Raw genomic sequence first — 16,901 nt, forward strand, 5'->3', positions numbered from 1 at the left:
TCATAGGTAAATAAATTATACAGACACACAACTCACCGCTCTCTTCGTGCTTCAATTTCTCGAGTTCAGCGCCCGATAGTCTTGAGGACCATAGAGATATAAAAAAAAAAAAACAAAAAAAAAGAGAGCCCCTGTCAGATGCGCTAGATGTGAGAGTAGAATAGATCGACGGTAGAGTAGAAGGTAAGGTATCGTTTATGGCGGTCTCTCGCCAAGGATCAATGTGGCAAACGCAACAAAGTCAAACAATAAGAGAGGAGAGGGAGCGGGACTGCAACAATTGGTGAGTGCTGGGAGAGTGAAATATGCTGGGTAAGCCGGGAGGCTCAGCGATAGAATGTGTGTGATAGTGTGGATAGTGTTGATGATGGTACGGTGTGAAAGAAGGGCTTATATAACAGCCAGATCATCCCCTCTATACGGCTACGTCGGATGTAAGGCTCGGAATAACTGCTGGGATACAGCTGGTGCGGCACATGATACTAGCGGTACAGGAAGGAAATAAAGAGGGCAATTAAAACATGAAGAATGTATGCAGTTTGTTGAGCTCCTCTTCCTTCTCTGGGGGGGGGGGGAAGAGACAAGCTGCTGGTATAGGATTCAGATACCTGAATATTTCCCTTCATGTCCCCCACCCGAACCTGCTCCCGTGCATGGCGATTTCCCATCCATTCCTTTCCTCCGATCAGAGCAACTCCTCTTCCTCTCCTATCCCCCCCCCCTTCCCTGCTTCTCATCACCAAGGTTCTGGAAAATGTTTCAGAGAGGGGAGGAGGCAGACGAGCAAGCGGCCCTTCCAACCACGGATGGCCTTCTCCAAAGGTGCGCAGAAAAAGTCGGTGGCATGGTGTCCCCCCTCCCTTCCCTCTCCTCCCACCACCCCTCCTAATTTCTTTAAAAGTGAAAAAGAAAATTGAAATCTTGGGGCTTCCCCCCTTCGGAGGCGAGGCTCGTGGTTCCCGACGGGCTTGCGATTTGGTGGTGAAAATAAGAAGGGGCTCCCCCCCTATTCTCTTCGTCGCCCATCACTTTCCCCTGCCAAGCCGGCTCTATTGTAGATCGCATTGATAAAAGGATGTTATTGACTATGAACAGTGGGCTCGCTCTCCCGCTTGGTTCCCCCATCCCCCCCTCTCTTCTTTCCCATAAACTCTCGGTCCTGTCTTCTGGGGTCATGAAAGGTGAAACGAATAAGATTAAATCAGACTCGCTCCCACACTCACGCCCGGCACACAACACACACACACACACCACTATATGTAATGATCATCGCGGGTTTGTGTCAACAGATTAAAGGAACAGCGATGAGATCCCTCGAAGGAGAAGGGGAGGGGAAGGGGAACGGGAAGGCAGTCCTTCAAGCAGGGAAAGGCCTACACGCTCGACAAAAATAACCAAACGACAAGCAAGTCTCCTCTCGGATCCCTGTTTGCCTTGCTTTCCTTCCCAGAGATTGATCTGGGAAGGCTACCGCCACAGGGATCTGGGAAGGGTACCACCATCCACCCAAGGCAATCTCTATCTGAAAATCTTTTCAATCTGATTTAATCTCTTGTTTGAAGTATTTAGGGAAGTTGGGAGGAAAGGTGGTTGCTTTGCTGGGTGGCAATCCAGACTAGGAGAAAGAGACCCTTGAGCGGAAGGGATTCGTAAAACTCTCCCTTAGAAGCTGATTCAGAGGGCTCAGATCTGGAAATCTTTTGTCTATTTCTGTCTTTTGAAGAGCAACAGCACTTGAAAATTCTGATCTAGAGAAGGAGCATCGTCTTGTCAGTGTAGCCGGGAAGCTGTCTCTTCCTCCTCGCTGCCCCCCACCCCCACCCCCATGGATGCCCCTGGAAGCTGGCCCGAGAGAGAGAGCAGCCGCCTCTTAACCTTCCCAGCCTGGCAACTTTTGCCCTCGCACTGTTTTCCTGGGCATCACTTTGGGTGTCTGTGGTGCGAGCCCCGGCTTGGGCTGAGATGAGCGCCTGGCTTAAGCCGAGGGTGTTACCAGACCGGTGGCACCTCCGACAGACCGACTGGCAGATGACATTTGCAGATGGAAAAGGGCACTTGGCGAGGAGAGGGGGAGAAGAAGAGAGAGAGGCGCCGGCATCAGGATCATCCACAGTTTGCTCTGGACGTGTGAAAGAGGCAGGGAGGAGTAGGAGGAGGAATAAAGGACGTGAAGGTTGTAGTAATGTTCTGGAAAGAAGGGGTTCAAGGAGTTTATTGGTTGCGCCTTTATGGTCCTCAAGAGCCAGGATCTCTCCATATTTCACTCCAGGTTTTACAATCTAGAGTGATGATTATGGAGGGATTTCCCATTATGTGGGAAAACAGGGAGGCATCCTAAACTCCAACCAGCCACGACGACGAATCTCTCTCCCACTGAAGTCGATTAGAAAGCGGCTTAAAAGCCCCCCCCCCCCCGCTGAAATTGCCTCCATACTTTCTCTGTAAGGAAGTCGCATGGACTAGAATGAGATCTCCTTTGGCATAAGCTGGGCTAGGAAGAGCCCTGCTCACCTCGTTGCTTTCTCTGTTACCTGAAAGAGGTGTAAAAAACAGACTAGAAGAAAGCCCTTATGGCTGTCACAACTTTTTGAAAGCACGGTAGAGTCAGTCTTTCTTTCTTTCTTTCTTTCTTTAAAGGAAGAAATCCAATAAAGAGAAGGCAGTAAGTAATTACAACACAGAAATTGAGAAAACGATATAGATATGCACTCCCTCGGAGGGTGATAGAGTCTCCTTCCTTGGAGGTCTTTAAACAGAGGCTGGATGGCCATCTGGATGCTTTGATTTGGATTTCCTGCATGGCAGGGGGTTGGACTGGATGGCCCTAGTGGTCTCTTCCAACTCTATGATTCTATGATTCTATGATTCTATGATATGTGTGTCCAGACAGGGATTGTCTGCCTTCAGCAACCTTGCTTTTTTATTTTATTTTACAGGCCCAGTTTCCTTGAAAAATCGTGTGTCTATTCGTTTTTACATAATATATATTAGCGTATGTTTGTGGGCAGAGACTGATTTTTTTAAAGAATGTCTTGGTAGGAGAAAATATCATAGGACACAGATCCTCTCTCTCTTTTGTAAACATGTGTGTGTGTGTGTGTGTGTGTGTGAGAGAGAGAGAGAGAGAGAGAGAGAGAGAGAGAGACATTCTTTTAGCAACTTTGAGCACTTCTCTCCATATTCCGGCAAGGGATCCAGCTGCATTTCGTTAGGACATGACATTTGGAAAGGGCTTTTTAAAGCACCCATATGCCATTCCCGTTCTTCACAGATCAACTTAAAACAGACCCAGAAAAGCCAGACGGAAGGCGTGCTTTGAATGCTGTTCTCTCGCTTTCACACACTACCAGCCTGCTGGGCCGCTTGCCCCACAAATCAGCTTGCGAGAGCTTTCCACGCACTCCTGAGGGAAAAAAATGCCCCTGCCTTCTCCAGGGCCTTTGGGTACTGGAAGCACCCCACAACCAGAACTGCAGGTCGGCCCAAAGGCCTCCTGGCACCCCATGCCATCGCCCTGGTCAGGCTTTTCCAGGACTGTTTCCAATAAATGGCAAGCATCCCTCGCAGGGCCAACACTTGTGCCCACCCTTCGCCCAGCAAAAGCACCCCCTGGCCCTTGGTTGGCTCCCACCAGCTTGGCAAAGCCTTGAAAGGAGTCACCAGGCCTTGGCAGCCAGGCTCTCATGGTTCAGAGGAAGTAGGCCCATTCCCTCTCCGGACTAGTGCCGGGTCATTCATTCATTCATTCCCCCCTTTTCTGGCTGAGCCTCCGTTGCCAGCACAATGCCTGTCGGCAGAAAAACTTGATCCTACATGTGATCAATAGTCAGGGTGACTAGATGTCCGAAATGCAAAGGAGGGCAAGGCAAGGCAAGATGTGAGACATTCAGAAAAACATGGAGGACATGACCAGATAAAAACTAAAAAGGTAAATTCCTGCTCCTTAGTCGTACTTGGAATGGAGCAGGAATTTTGAAATTCCTCCTAGACAGAAGGTTGAAAATATAAGACATGTCCTGGTCACCCTGGTCTTATCCCCTTATTTGCAGGGAGGACAGGCTACCAAGTAAAGGCATTTCTTGAAGGGGAAGAGCAAACATGGTGTTACTGAATGGGGCTTCTGAGTCCTGCTCCAAACGGAGGACATTTTGGAATTCCTCCTGGACAGAAGTCTGAAATGTAGGACAGGTCATGGAAAAGAAGGGTGTCTGGTCATCCTGCCAATAGTAGATCCTTCCTTCCTCTCAGTCACCGTTGATTCTTTCCAGATAAAGTAGCCTCCAGTGGATTCTGGCTCCCTATTTGTATAAATACTACTCACTCACTCGCCACGGAGGATGTTGCTTTTTTGGTGGGAGGCTTGTTGTTGTTGTTGCTGTTGTTGTTGCGGTGCTTAAAAGAAATAAATAAAAGGAGACATATGCTCCGTTCTAGACCAAACTGCCGCTTGGGGTGTTCATGTTGAGCGTGAGAGGGAGAGTTTTCTCTCTCTTTCTCCCCCAAGCATCCTTGCAGGTTTCGCGAGAGCACCCAACAGATTTGAGTTGGCTCCCTTCAATTTGCTTTCTCAGTTGAGGAGATCAGGTGTCTGCGTATAGGGTAGATTTGCCACTTCAACGCTTGTGTATTTGTGTGAGAGTCTCTCCCTTTTTTCTGTCTGTAACATAAAGTCAATCAGGCAGCTCTAACCCCCCTTGCCTTTATAGTAGAGTAAATGTAAATGAACAGAGCTTGGGAAAGAAGAGAGACCCTGCACAGAAGACAATCCCTCTTTGGTTACATCCTAACATCTTCATCATCAGGGATACTTTCAAGCAGTTCCTTCTTAAGTCACTTTGCAAAACCCATTTAGGGTTTTAAGTATTCCAAGTAGTAGGGCTGGCCAAAACCAACCAGATTGGTTTTTGGTGCTTCCAGGTAAACAATGATGAAGAGGATGGTTGAGCTTGTAGGGAGTGTAGCGAAATAGGCTTCTCACAAAAGGAGCAAAGACAAAACATCTCTCTCCCCAGCCTGTTCCTTTAAAGGCGAGTTAGGGCCGCCCGCCATCTTCTGCAGCAAGGTCAGTGGCATTAACCTTTGCAGCAAAGCCCTCCCCACTGTTAGTTGAGGGCTAAAATAAAAACACTCCCACCCACCCCTAAAAGCAGGCCGCTCTGGAGACTTATTGCTAAGGGTTATAAAAGCGAAACTGGACAGGGACTTAACATATCTTTCAGTTCTGGTGGCAGGCTAACTAGGCCCCCACTACAGTTGGCATCTCACAAACCTGGGGGCCTTGGATTGCCCTCTGGAGAAGAAGGCCCTGGGTGAGAAAGATACAGTGGCCAGGTGTCCTCTCCGCAAAGGAGGACCAGGCACTGTAGAATGGAGGACATCCGAGATAAAATGGGAGCCGTGACCAAATAAAAGCTAAAAACTCAATACGAATATAAATTCATGCTCAAAACAGAAGGGCATTTTGGAATTCAATTGGAGGACATGCCCTGGCTCCAGGCCTCGCCCATTGAAAACCCCAACACGTTGAAGCCTCCCGAGATCATGGGCGGCCGCATGCCTTTCACGTATTTCCAAGAAGGAAATACCTCTGGCGGGGCAAATTCCTTCCAAGACAGGTTTATAGATTTATAGCCTTCGGCGCAGTGCCTGGGCTGGGTGGGGGTCAAGCCCTGTGTGCAGCGGAGCATTCCCCCAAGAAAGTGGGCAGAGGGGCCCCATTTAGAGTGCATTCGGATCCCATAAACGAGGAGGAAACCTCTTCCACCAAAAGAGGGGCTGGTAGTACCTATTCTGAGGCCTTGGTTTACAGTCCAAAGGAGATCCCAGAAGGAAGGGAAGAAGAGATGGGCAGAGAGCCCGCCAACTTCCCTGCCTCGGAGCTGGTCCAGGCCTGCCTTTTCCCACCACCCAAAATGGAGCATTCTTCCCACCAGATCTTAACTTTCGGACGAAATAAACCTGCAGGAAGGGAAGAGGAACCCGGAGGGGTGCAAGAAGCCATCAAAGGAGGGAGGGAAGGCCTTTAGGTGGCCTTGGGAGGGGAGCAGAAGGGTTCCCTTTGGCTTCTCGGACAATCTGCTGTCCTTCCCTGGCGATTTAGGTTCCATCCACATTGCAGAGATAATCCAGTTTGACGCCGCTTGAACTGCCATGACTCCAGGCTAGGGAAGTTTGTTGGGGCCACAGCAAACTACTAATCCCAGAATTCCCTAGCCTGGAGCCATGGCAGTCCAAGTGGCGTCAAACCACATTATTTCTGCAATGTGGATGCAGCCTTAGAGGGTCGTGTGGGCCACCCCATGAAGCTGGGGCCAGAGGAGAATCTCAAATATAGATACAATCCTCTAATTGAGGGGGATCTGGGGGGCTCCTTTTCTAGTGAGGATGAAAGGGGACACACTTGTCCTCTCGTGTCCGGACAATGCGGTCCCCCGGCTGTCAGAATGCTTTCCCATAATGGTCACCTGTCAGGGCTCCCCTTTCTTTTTCTTAGAGGGATTATTAGCCCATCAGAAGGAGGATGGCCAGTGGGGGCAACTTGGACTTCTCCTTCCCAAGCTTCAAAAGAAGGAGAAGAAGAAATAGATGCATTGCAAACAAAAATAGGAAAAGAGATCGAAGGAAGGAAGGAAGGAAGGAAGGAAGGAAGGGGGGAATGGAGAGAAAGAGAGAGAGAGAGAGAGAAGAGAGAAAGCACTTCCACTGGCTGTGAAGTTCTTCACTTGTCACTTGCCTCCTTTTGCTTGGAGGCGCAGATGGTGTGAAAGTTGGGCTGAAGGTTTTCTTTTCTTTATTTCGGGGAAAGGGGGGAGGAAGGGAAGGGAAGGGAAGGGGGGAAAAGTGCCCAGGAAAGCCAGCCTCGAGCTGCTGGTGCGAGAATCACCCGGAGCTTCATCCTAAACTCGATCTAAGTAATAAATCTCACTTTTCACTTAAATTGTCAGGGCCCGAGATATGTTTATTACAGGCTTCTTCTGTCAGGCAACTATGGGAAGTCAAGGAGGGTGGGGGGAGAAGGATTTTGGGGTTTGGGGGGCCCTGTTCCAAAGGTTTTTTTTGGGGGGGGGGGGAAGTTCAATGAAACGAAGCGCTCAAGCAGAGCAGAGAATCGTGTCACCAGGGTGGGGTGGGGCTCCCATAAAAAAGTACCCCTGAAGGGCAAGTTGTGCTCTGGGGGGGGGGGGGAGGGGGGGGAAGAATGATACGAAGGATCAGTTTTATTGTTAACCCTTTGCTGGCGGAAGGTTTGGGGGAGCTGAAAGGGGAAAGAGAGGTTTTGGCTGAGCCTTTTGTTCAGTTGATCCTCTGCTATTCGAGGGTGTGAAAAGGACGAAGAGGTCACTTGAAATCGCCTTTTATCTACTCCTCTTTTCTCTCTGGATCAGCAGCTTTGAATAGAGCGGCCAGAGGAGGAGGAGGAGGAGAGGAGGAGGCCCAAGGCCTGCAAAGGCCTTCCTCCGCTGGCCCTGGAGCAAGAGAGCAGGAGCCGGCGAGGAAGAAGGCTCCCAGGCCTCCGAGGCCTCAAGACAGCAGGACCAGAGGAGGCCCAGGAATCCCCCCCCCCAGAGGAGCCTGGCTTAGCAAGAAAGGCAGTAAGAGAGAGAGAGAGGGAGAGGGAGAGAAAGGAGGGAGAGATGGCCCCTGCCCCTTCCCTCCCTTCTTCTTTCCCTGTCTGAGGGTCATTCACGGGTGGGGCCAGGGGCACAGGGGTCATTCTGGCAAGGAGACCTTTTCCATTGGTAGTTTCCATCCCTCCAAAAGATGCATTTAGGTCTCCTGTTTTGTCCAATGCATTCACACACATCCCTTCTCAGTTACGAAAGGGATCCCAAGGACACCCCCGACAGCTGCAGTAGGACGCCTCTCTCTTCCATCTTACCAATTTTATTAAGAATTTCTGGCGTTGGAGCCAACCCCCCCCCCCCCCCCAGAAGAATCTGCCCTTCTGAAAAAAAGGGGGTTCTTTCACCCGAACTTGAAGCCTCTGGAGATCTCTCTCCTGGAAGTGGAAGTCTGTCTGATTTGGTGCCACTTTTCATCTCAGGGATGGGGCCTGGTTTAGCCCTCCCAAGCGGGACATCCCCAAAAGAAGGCTCTTGGTCTCCTCTTGTCCTTCCCCAGAGGAGTGCCAGGCCTCTGGAGCAAAGCTTTTTCAACCCAACCCAGGTCACTTCACACACAGCCGTGTGTGTTGTTTTTCCCCCAACTTTTTTCCTTACTTACTGTGGGAAACCAGGGTGCTTCTTTTTATCACTAGACGACTGAGCCCGGCTGGGTTGAAACCTCTGTTCATTGGCATCAAAAGAGGAAGAGACCGTTGCTTATGGTTAGCTTAATGGGTTTCTTAAATTTTGGTTAGAATGGGCTCAGAAGCCTTTTTAGAGCCAGCCTCCAATTCACTCTGTCAGGCTGGGCTGCTTTCTTTCTTTCTTTCTATGGCAGAAATGGTGATTGAAGGTGGTGAAGGAATTCCCAGCTATGTATGACGATCCCCAAATTCAGACTCAGTGTCTCCAAATGGGCACGGGGGTGGGGGGACAAAACGGAGGCGATCCATTTAACCAAGCAATGGACAACACAGATTGTCCTCCATCTGAGTTTCCGGATTCTATGTAGAAGAAGGGGCTTCCACTCCTGGATGGGAAGATGGAAATCCAAGAGGAATTTCTGGAAACATGCCTTAGGTGTGGTGGAGCTGGAAATACTTGGGCCAGGAGGGTTAAGGAGAGACCCCTTCCCACCCAGCCCACACATTTCCCCAAAACCTGCTAGGTCTCTTGGGGTCTGATGAAGGCAACCCACCTATTTAGCCCCCTCTTTGGGCCAGGGCTGCCTGACTCCAAGGCTTCCAAAAGGCTGTAGGCTGAGAGCCAGAGCTAAGCGGCCACCTACCTCTGCCTCCTCCTTCCCTCCGGGCCAGATTCCTTTACCCAGAGCCTCTTCTCCAGTTAAGGACCTCCTCGGCCCCAAAAGCCATGAAGATTAAATTAAGGACCGGTCTACATTATGGAGCTCCGCTGGCGCGTCAAAGCGCTGTTTAACGCATCGCTTCCACTCACTGAGTGCAGGCTCCGTCCGGGAAAACCTCTCCATTTTCTCCTTTAACCTGCAGTGGAAAGGGGGAGAGGGCTTTCCCCCCTGTTTACCCCTCGCCCCCAAATTTCCCTCCCTTCCACTAAAATAACAAAACGCCTACCTATCTTGCTAGCCGGTTTGAAATTCCTGGCTTGGGATTGTTTAATTGACTTATTATCACACACACATATATATTAAAACCCAAGTTCCTCCCAATCATCCCATGTGTCACCAAGAAAAGGATCGGTGCTGTTTTAAGCCAGAACATCTGATTCATTTCATTCTGTGTTCTGGGCTGGAGCAAAGATTTCCGAAACAGTCCTCCCAATGCAGACTTAAAATGAAAAGAAAAGGAGAGAAGGGGAGGAAGGGGAGGAATAAAACAAACCCCAACAGCCCTCCTCACTAAAGGAAACTTTAAAAGACAGGCAGTGTTTAAAGGCTGGCCCATTTGGCTTAAAGTGACCAGAGTCTCAGAAGGAAGGGCCGAGGAAATACTGGGTTTTTTTTACCAACGGCGGAGCGGAAAGGACAAATGTTTTCAGATCCCCTAAAACCTTCCACTGTCGATGAGATGGGCGGATGAGTGTGAGAAAGAGAGAGGGGTGAAAAAGAGAAGTGAGATCCCTCCTCTTAGTACCAGAGAGAAATTAAAGGCAGTTGCAAACCAGATCTAAGCCCTGCGAAAAGTTGATGCCGGATCGGCGAGGTCCGTTTGTAAATACAAAAAATTAAAAAATGCAAACGGCAATGAATAAATAAACTTCAAAACCGGGCTATAGTTTTTTGAGTGTAGTAGTAGTAGTAGTAGTTTAGCAAGACTAATTGCAGACAATGGAGCTGAAATGACTTTTCCAATTAGCTGCTGGTTGGAGTTTAGTCGGAGGAACTGTCAGCTTCACCGATGGGTAATTGCTTTATTGCTCACAAAACTATCATCTATTTAGAACATATGTGCTAATTACTGTGGATGGGCGTTGGGGAAGGGGAAAAAAAGAAAGGAGAGAGAGAGAGTGAGAGAGAGAGAGAGAGAAAAGGAGAGACCATAAATCTATTAACACTTGAAAAAGTCCACCAGGCTTTTGGTGTGAGTAGCTGCAATCCCTGCCACGTTGAGAGCGGAGGAGAAGTGCTTTCCCTCGATCCGGATTCAATCCAGTAAATAGAGGAAGCAACCTACAAAGTTAAGAGCATTGTGTTTTTAGCCTCCGGAAGGCTCCTGGGTTGATTCCAAAACCAGCGCTCCGCTCAGCTTTAATTGAATTTGGGCTTGCCTTCCTTCGGCCGGCGCTCCTTAGAAGGAGACACTCTTTCTCCGCAATCCCCCCACGGCCATAAATCACTTTCCCTACCTTCCCCCACTTTCTCTTCCCCTCCTCTCCCCTCCCCCCCAAAAGATTAGTTTAGAAATCTTTTAATTGGATTATTCTTGGAAAATTAATCTCCTTTTGGCTGGCTAAATTTTGTGTACCAAATATTGAACATTAAATCCGCCTTCACTTGAACAGGGATGGGGTGGAGATGGAGGGGGGAAAGGGGCGGAGGAAAAGAAGAGGAAGAGGAGACTGCGGGTACCTTTTAGTAGATGGGGGCAGTTTCTGTGCGAGGAAGGGATGGAGAGCCCCTAAAAGTAGAGATAAGGGCACTCTAGAGGCCCAATAGACTAACCCTTCCCAAGTTGGCCGTCCAATTTGCGAGAATGCTGTTCTATCAACAAGCTAGGAAGCAGGGACAGGGCTGGGTTAGGAAACCCCCCCAAAAGATCTGGATCATTAAATATCATTTTAAAAAATATTAGCCAGAAGTGAGAGGAAAACGTTCATAGGAAGCTATTGGATTTACTCAGAAAGGGAGGGAGAGAAAGAAAGAAAGAAAGAAAGAAAGCAAGCGACAGGGAAGCAGAAGTCTTTCCACGTCAAATGGGCTAGTGATGCTCCCTATTCTGTCCTAGTCATCCCCTTACTATTTCCATTGGGGTAGGAGAGGACAGACAGACAGACAGACACAATCAGATGAAGGTCTTCCCCTCCAACTGGAAGTAGGATTGGAAAAAAGGCCAGGAGAGGCGGGCTTTGTGCTTCCCTTGGCAACTTTTCCCCGCCGCGCCCTCTTTCCTGCGGCTGAAGATTCTCAGCGCTACCCTTCCCTTGAAATCAATCAGCAGCAAAAAAATCAATGGGATTTGATTCCTCCGGTGTGTGTTATGTTGATTTCTACACATATATTAGGCAGCGAAGTGCCACAAAAGCCAACTGAGAAAGAAGAGAGGAGAGCATCAGGGACAAGGCGCCGCTTTTGGACATTTCTTTCCCCTTTAAGTGATGCCTCCAGCGAATTTTACAATTCAGGTTTTTTTTGGGGTGGGGGGTGGGGGGTGGGGGGTGGGCGACTGGCTTCTTCCCAGCTCGGACTGTCCTCTGAAAGAGTGATTCGGCGTCTTTATCAGCCAGCTGTAGTCACTGCTGCCAGGCTACTCCCCGCCGCTCCAACCTCTGAACTTCTCAGCCTTGTGATTTCTTTTTTTCCCTTCCCTCCCTTGGCAGATTAAATCCTTTCCCTTATCGGGGTTTGGGGAGGAACCTGCGTGAAAGGTAGAGCTCAAGAGTCAGCGCTCCCTTTTGGGCCGCCCGCTGAGATCTCCTAAAGGAGAGATCACGACATCGCTCTGAAATGGGATCCCTCACTTTTAAAGCTCAATGTAGCCATTAATAGCGGCCCTCTGAGGTGTGGTTAATTGGTGGGGATAAAGGCGTAATGACTTCACAGGGAGACTGGAATGAGCCTTTAATGTACCTTAAAGCAACACACGCACAAGGGGACATGGCATCCCTGGGGGGGGGGGGGGGGGGGGGGAGGAGGAGGAGGAGGAGGAGAAGAGCAGGTTGGAAAGTGGAGGCTTCAGCAGGAAGCAAATGGGTCCTGGGGACTTCCTGATCTATCTTTCTTCATGTGCCTTCAAGTCCCCTCTAGAGTGTTCTTGGGCAAGGGATACTCGGAGGTGGTTTTGCTAGTTCCTCCCTCTGAAACATAGCCTACTCAACTTGGCCTGAACCCTTCGTTGGTGAGCCCCCATCCAAGGACTAACCAGGGCTGATCCAGCTTAGCTTCCAAGATCATCGGGGATCTAATGCCTTTGGGGTACTTAGGCCTTCAAATCCCCTCTCGATTTATGGCGATCCCATATATTTCAAGATCTGTATTCATATAGAGTACTATATAGACTACTGAGCTCTACCCGTATAGAGCAGTGGTCCCCAAACGGTGCTCTTTCAAGGATTTTGGACCCCACCTCCCAGAATCCCCGGCTATTGGCCAGCATGGCTGAGGCTTCTAGGAGATGAAGAGGAAAAAAAATCTCTTAAAGAGCAATTTGGAGACCACTGAGGTAGAGGATTTGGGCCATTTCCTACTAAGGGTTATCCCCCTTGCCTATTTGTACAGGACTGGGTTAGAAGGCAATGGTTTTAGGACTGAGGTGATAGGCTGCGTGTTGTGTGTGTGTGTGTGTACATGTACACGATGCCAAACCATTCAAAGTTTAAAAGCCACATGGGAAAGGGGCAAAGAAGTCATTCTTGGGTAATCCCTGTACTTCAGGCCAACCTGCCTGGTAGGGCTCTCAGCCCCAAAGAAAGGAGATGAGAGATTCCTAATCAAATCCTTGTTTGGTCCCCCTTTTCGCAAAGCAGACAAGACCAGGGACCCTTCCCTTCCCTTCTTCTTTCTTTCCAGCCAGCTTGCTGGGGTGGCATGTTCCTGGGCATCCCCTCCGCTTTCACCGTCTATAGAGGGGCAGCTGTCCAGTTCAGTGCTGCTGCGGTTTCCCTTCACTTCGAAAGGGAGCCCTCTTCCGATCCTTGAGGTTTCAGAAACCAGGCATTTCTTAGCCCAGGGCTTTATCCCCAGCCTCCCCACTTGCCTTTGACTCTGCAAAGCCAGGAGCCTGTGGATTATGCAGCCCCACACCTCTGGGACATGGGAAGGCCACGAAGAGACTGTAGGTGTGGATTTGCCCATCCCATCTAGATGAACAGAGGCCGCTAGATGCATAGGAATGGTTTAAGTTTAAAGGCGATAGGCATAATTTGCCAGCAACAAAACAAACTAGCTATAGACAAAGAGACGCAGAGAACTCGTCTTTATATAGGCGGGGATTTCTCTCTGTTGCTATAATTGAGATCAATGGGATTTTCTTCCCCACAAGAAGATCGGAGCTCTCTATAAAGAGGCTGGAAGGGCGTCAGGCAGCTTATAACGCGTTTAATGGCCTGGATACTTATTTAAGATATCTTGCTATGTCTATGTTAGTCAATTGCAGGCGTAGACATATATATTTAATACTGACAACATCTGCTCACTGTTCTGGAACCCCTTAATAATACATAGATGATCTCCATGTGAAATGCAACTCCATTCGCGTAAATTTCCTATAGGTAATGAGGTGGCATAAAGGAAGGCGTGCTGTCCCTATTACTTTCTCTACGGCCCACAAGAAAAAACAAAGCAGCAAATAACACCTTCCTTTTCCTGAGTGCCTTGCAATTTCTCCCTTTTTCCCCCTCCCGTTCAGTTTTTCTTCGGTGAATTGATGTACCAACTCTTTAGCATCCCAAATTTCAAGACATACTTCCCAGTCAAATCCCCCAATCCTATAGAGAGGAGGCCCTGGATGTTCCCTGTATACTCCCTCCTTAATCTCCTAATAGGAACAAATGTCACAAAATCTCCGACGTGTACCGCAACCCAAGTGGACTTTCTTTCCTTTGGGTCGGCCAAGTTTTCTGCTTCGCCTCTTGTGGATCCTAGCCTTGCCAGGCGAGAGGGAGTCATTAATCCCTATGATTGGAGCCGGAGAAATAGATCGCATGTGTTTTCGCGGAAGCTGTTGAACGTTAATCTGCAGCTCTTGGTCAGATCCCTTCCAAAAAAAGACAAGGAAAACGTGGGCATCTCCTTCTTAGCCTCTCTCTGGCAAGGAAACCCTTTCCCTCAAAGCTGGGGAAAAAAACATCAGGGCGAGGCCATCCAGACAGCCCCAGAATGAGCAGAAACGAAGAAAGACAACCTGATTTTAAAGGGAAAAAAGTTACTTTAAAAAAATGAGGACCAGTGCAGAGAGGCAACCTACTTAGTTTGTGACCTGCAGCTTCTGGTGGCTTTCGGGAGAAGCAGTTTTTGGGGGGCCAGGGGGAAAATTAGAAAAATCAGGAAATTAGAGAGAGTCGAGGATTACAAAACCTTCGCTTTTCCCACTGGCTTGTGACCCCAGAAAGGAATGAGTGAATGTATGTACCTCTCTCTTCAGAAACAGCCCCATTTATTTCTGTCCCACCTTGTCTTTTCTGAAAATGCAGCCGTAGCGCTAAAGATATTTTCTTTATTTCTAACGGAACTCCTTTCGGCTGGTTTTTTCGAAGAAACCTGGGCAGCATCTTGCTTTAAGGGTGCGACATTACCCTTGATTTAGGCGGAGGTAGGGAAAAGTAGAGTTCCTCTGAACCTTTGCTGAATGGAAACCAGCCCCACAGAGAGGAGTCTTCCGGAGTAAAGGCAGAGCCAGCGAACCGACCTGAAAGAAGAAAGGTGTTCCTTGGAGAGTAAAGACTCCTGCAGACTTGACCGGAGGCGCAAGCGTTTGGGAAAGTCAAGGCTACAATTCGGAGCAGCTCCGAAGCGTTGAAGAGTAATGACTTCGGAGCCTGGGCTCTGGAGGCCCTTAGGTCAGGCGAGTGGCAAGGGGTTTCTCAGGGGCCTTCGGCAGCCCATTGGCAAGCCCTCCGTGGGCACAGATAGCCCTGTATGAGTTGGAAGACAAGAAGAGGCCCTGGGAGTGGGGTACAAAGTCCTGGATCTGCCCTTTGGATGCCCAGGCTTTGAAAATGGTCAGCTTTGGCTACTTGGAGTTGAGGGTTTTAGGAGGGTGAGACTCTAGGCTTGCTTTTGAAAACAAAACAAAACAAGAAAGAAAGAAAGAAAGAAAGAAAGAAAGAAAGAAAGGCATATTCACCCCGCTCCGTTTTCGGTCCTTTCTCCCTTTGGAGAAAACGCAACTTACAACCGAGTAAGTAAGGTGTCAAGGAAGGTTTGTTCTTTTCCCTAGGAAGCTAAGCAGGTCACTCCACTCCAGTCCCTGCCCTTGTTTCAGGTATGTGTGCTCGCCTTCAAGTCACTTGTGGGCTTACCACGACCCCATGAATTTTATAGCGGGGGTGGTTTTGCTAGTCCTATCCTCTGAAATATAACTTATAGAGTATGCGCTGGCAGTCTTCCGGCTGACCCTGTTTACTTTCCATGATCTTTACCTTTAGAGTATTTAGGCCCTGCTCTTGTTCAAGAGTTGGCATCAGTTCACATACATTGGTTGAGTTTCTGCTATCTGGCTCTGCCCGGCTCTGCCCTATAGTCAGTATGTGAGAGAACCAGTAGACCTCCAAGTCTAAGCTAAGCAAGATCAGGCCTGGTTACCACTTGGGCGGGGGATTGTCAAGGAATATCAGCATGATGCAGTTAGTGGTTTGAATATTGGACCACAAAACGGGGATCCCTCCTGGGCCATGGACAATTCACATTCCCTCAGCCTCAGAGGAAGGCAAAGACAAACTCCCTCTGAACAAATTCTGCCAGAAAACCAGGGGCGCCGTAAGGCAACAAAGAATACGGAAAGCAATGGCAAGCCACCGCTGCCTATTCCTTGCCTCAGAAAAGCCTGCGAAATCCATGGGGTCACCATAAGTCCATAGGCGACTTGAAAGGAGATTCGCAAGATCCTCCTTTCAATTTCCCCCCTCCGCAACAATTTTTAATTTCAGCAAAAGAAGGGACTCCTTGTGCAAGTGTGAACACAGCTGCGGAGGCTCAGTTCCTTTAGGTTTATGGCTCCTGTAAAGATCTTTTCAGGAATCCTGTAATAGGGTCGCCATAAAGTTGGAAACGACTTGAAGGCATACAACAACAACAACAACAACAACAACAACAACAGACCTAGTTTTTTTGGTGGATATTTCAAGCTATGTGGCCATGTTCTAGAAGAGTTTACTCCTGACATTTCACAAGCATCAGGAATAAACTCTTTTAGAATATGGCCACATAGCCTGAAAAAAAAAAACACAAAAAACTGTGGATGTTGGCCATGAAAGCCTTGGTCTTCACAACAAAAGACCTTTTTCCTAGTTAAATCCGAACCAAGTTAAAACCTCATTCCAAGTTAACACTTCAAATGGATCTTCCTGATTTTTGTTTGATTTGAGTTCTTCGGCAAACCCAAACCCGCTTGGTCCGTTCCCCACTTAAGTGGCCCCAGAACCGGAGTCCTCACTCCCATGTGAAAGGCAATAGCGGAGTGAGGTGGGGTTTGCTTTCTGGGAGCTCAGGGTTCCCAAGCAGAGGATTGCTTCCGAGGAAAAGGGGCCTAGATTTGCAGGTTAATCTCTTTGCCGACTTACACCCAACCTGCCCGACCTCTGCAGGACTTGCTTTCCGAGTAGACAAGGCTTAAAACTGTGGAAGGGACAGAGGGGAAAAAACAAACAAACAAACAAGACAAAACAAACAACCCAACGTGTAGTGGAAGAAAAACCTTGTTTTGCTTGTAGAGAGATCTTGTAGCACCTTTAACTGAAAGAAAGAAATTGACCTCATTGCTGCCTGAACAGAGAAATGGACTTTTCCCCTCAGGAGCAAAGTTTTAAGGAGTGTTTTAAGGGAAAGATCAGAAAAGAAGATTCCACCTCAACCGTAGGAGGAACTTCCTGACAGTGAGAGTTGTTGAAGAGTATAATATGTTGCCTTGGCGTCTCCATCTTTGGAGGTCTTTAAAGAGAGGCTGG

The sequence above is a fragment of the Sceloporus undulatus genome, chromosome 2 (assembly GCF_019175285.1).
Source record: "Sceloporus undulatus isolate JIND9_A2432 ecotype Alabama chromosome 2, SceUnd_v1.1, whole genome shotgun sequence".
Taxonomy (NCBI): domain Eukaryota; kingdom Metazoa; phylum Chordata; class Lepidosauria; order Squamata; family Phrynosomatidae; genus Sceloporus; species Sceloporus undulatus.